Below are 2,912 nucleotides of genomic sequence, written 5' to 3'. Positions count from 1 at the left end.
GTAAGTTTTTAAAATGTCTGTGAGAGAACCTGACAGAAGTAAAATAAAATTTACAAAGGAGTTGCCCAGGTTAAAGTGTCACGGCTAGAGAGCTGAGCTGTGCCGCTCTGTTTAGACAGAGGCCTTGCTAAAAAGTTAAAGGCCCTTGTCTGTCAAAAGGGGTGTAGGGCCACACTTTCCCTTTTTAAACTCATGCAAAAGTAGAGAGCCTTTGCTGGAAACATCGCATCTTCATTGCCCAGAGCCTTCACTGTTTGCCTCCATCATCATCTGGGCTTTTTAGAGACACTCTGCACATGAACTAAAATTTTAAATTGTCAAAAACTTGCCATGGACAGTGCTGTGAAGCTTTTGATAAACTTGAACTCTCATCGCTGTGGACCGTGTGTCTGTGTTTGTAGTCAACTCAGTGTACAGCAGGCTAAGTTTGATCTGTGACTTTTAGATTTCCTTTTGCCAGAATTCATGCAGCATAGAGTTGCCGATGCAAAAATGGTGACCTAGAACTCTTTGCGTGTGTGGGTATGCCCGTCCCTTGATTTTAATGAGCCCTGAGCTTTCAGCCAGAAGAGCAGTATAATTGCTGGATCTGCTCCATCATGCCTTACCATGCAAGAAGTGTTTTCCATTCATTGTGTTAAATTGCAGAAAATGTTTGTTGTGTATATTTTATGATTTCTTAAATATCATAAAATATATGTGATATTTGCAGATTAGTGTTAGTTGCAACTCCAAATAATACTAAGTGTGGTTCCCAATGGATGACAAGGAAAGAAAGACAAAAGCAAGTAGAAAAGAAGGAATAGAGAAAGTAGCAGACAGATAGAGAAGAGAGGGAAAAAAAAAGAAAGAAAAGGCAAGAGGCAAAGAAAAAACATTTATAAAAAAGAAGCGTGGCCATAGTTGCCCCCATGGTAAATTAAAAGCAGCTGATTGTGCCTGGAGCTTATTACCTGGGGTAAAGTAGCCACAATAATGTAATAGTTCTTTAAGATGAAGAAAATGTAACTAGAAGGAGAAGAAGAGCCTATCCCAAATGTGTGTCATTGGGACTAGTGTAAGGCAGAAAGGTTTAAGTGAGTGAGTTTAACTTGAAAAAGACAAATAAAGAGACAAGGCTGGTGCATGGAGCAGAAAGTTTTATATAAAAAGTTTGAAACATGATCTGCAATACAGGCAGATCAGCAAAGAAAAGGAAAGCAAAAGAAAGAAAAAATTTGTCTTCCCATACTAATAAATAAAAGTGTTATCAAGCACTTTAAGAAGCGAAGTTGTTTACAGGAAGCTGTGCCTGAGAACCAAACACTTCTAGCCTATGCTAAAAATGCTTGCTAGTGTTGTGCTGCCTCATGGGTAACATGTATGGTATAAAAACCCATTTAGCCCAATAGGTCGTGGTTCAGAGAAGCTGTCTGATCCAGCCATTAAGTACGCCTGTGTGCTGTAAGTTACCCAATAAAGTCTCCTTGTAAATAAATCCCCCCCTCGCTGGAATCCCAAAACACAAGTGCGGCTAGAGCGCCTCACCCAGTATCAAACCCTGCTGTTAAAAGCCATGAAAGCAGGTATGAAGAAGTCAGTTAATATGACCAAAGTGTCTAAAGTGCTGCAAGGTGCCACCGAGGCCCCAGAGCGTACTTGGAGCGTCTTTCAAATGCCTGTCGCCAGTATACCTCCCTCAACCCAGAGGCCCAAGAAGACATGGATGAAAGAAGAAAAGAAGAAGACCCAGCAGAGGCAGAAGATTCTTAAAAAAGAACCAGTGTGCCCAGTGTGGACAAGATGGACATTAGTGGCATGAATGCCCAAATAAAATAAATCAAATACACAAAGGAAAAAACCAAAGAGGCCAGAATGGGCGAAGAGGGAGACAGCTTGAGAGGGGCCGTGATATTGACTGTGAGGGGCCGTGACATTGACTTCATAATTGACACTGGAGCAGCATCAAAAGCAAGCAAAAGTTAGCCTTAAACAAAAAGTTCAAACACTGAGCAAAGTTCTTCAAGCCCAGCACCGCTTTGTCTTAAAAAAATAAGCCATTCCCATCACAGAAGCTCATCCTTTCCAACCAAGAGTTAAAGTATGAGTTAAAGAGGGAAAAATAACCCTTTGACTCCCAGATGGAGAGGACTGAAAACTGTCATACTTTCCACCCCCGCAGCTATGAAAGCAGCTAGAATTAAACCCTGGATACATTGGACACGAGTCAAGAGAGCGAGAGGGGGAAAGTAGACCATAAACAGAAATCCTGAAAATCCTTTAAAAATCATTCTGAAAAAGCAGTAAGAAGACTCAGGCTAGACCTTACTGTGGACACACCGGGAAACTGTCCCCCTGCGTACGGTCAGACCTGCAACTGGAGAACTGAAGAAGGGGACTAGACCCTACTGCAGCTTGCCAGGTGAATAGCTGCCCAGCATACGGTCAGATCCCAAAGAAGATCAAACATGCGTGTTGTAGTGTTAGTAGTGTTGCATTGTGTTTCCTTAATAAGGTGCAAAAAGGGGGGCCAGCCCCTGAAAGAGAAAGTTTGTCCCAGTGATTTGCTGATAATTACTGGCTTCACCTGGCTAACATCACGAGAGTAAAACATTTTTGTTTGCCAAGAGGTATACCTGCAAACAGGCTTATTAGCTCTTGCCTAATACCTGTCTGTAGACATCCTGGGAAAATTCAAAAAGATACCATGTTAAAAGTTTATGGTGTAAGTTTAACTTATTCCCAAAATGCTAATTGGGGCGTGGTTGCAAAGATCCTACCCCCTACAGAGTTCACTCTACGCACCCCCATCGTTGCTGAAACAAATGCTACGTGTGCACGAATGCTTAATTGTCAAAATTTTCCAGAAAATACAAAGCTATCCCTGGCCCCCTTCCACTGTAATAAAATTCAAAACATATCTTTTAATGATG

General features: G+C 41.7%; 1 protein-coding gene and 1 long non-coding RNA gene across 21 annotated transcripts in view; one reads left to right on the top strand and one right to left on the bottom strand.

Moving 5' to 3' along the window:
- LOC146350526 (uncharacterized) overlaps positions 1-2,912 on the top strand; it is a 201,994-nt gene that overhangs the window by 45,133 nt on the left and 153,949 nt on the right. The window lies entirely within an intron of this gene.
- The window catches only part of ANXA7 (annexin A7), a 111,011-nt gene that overhangs the window by 95,576 nt on the left and 12,523 nt on the right, over positions 1-2,912 (bottom strand). The window lies entirely within an intron of this gene.

Source organism: Heloderma suspectum, chromosome 3, assembly GCF_057233095.1.
Source record: "Heloderma suspectum isolate Gila_16-S chromosome 3, 16-S_ref, whole genome shotgun sequence".
Classification (NCBI taxonomy): Eukaryota; Metazoa; Chordata; class Lepidosauria; order Squamata; family Helodermatidae; genus Heloderma; species Heloderma suspectum.
This window is presented reverse-complemented; position numbering and strand designations above follow the sequence as displayed.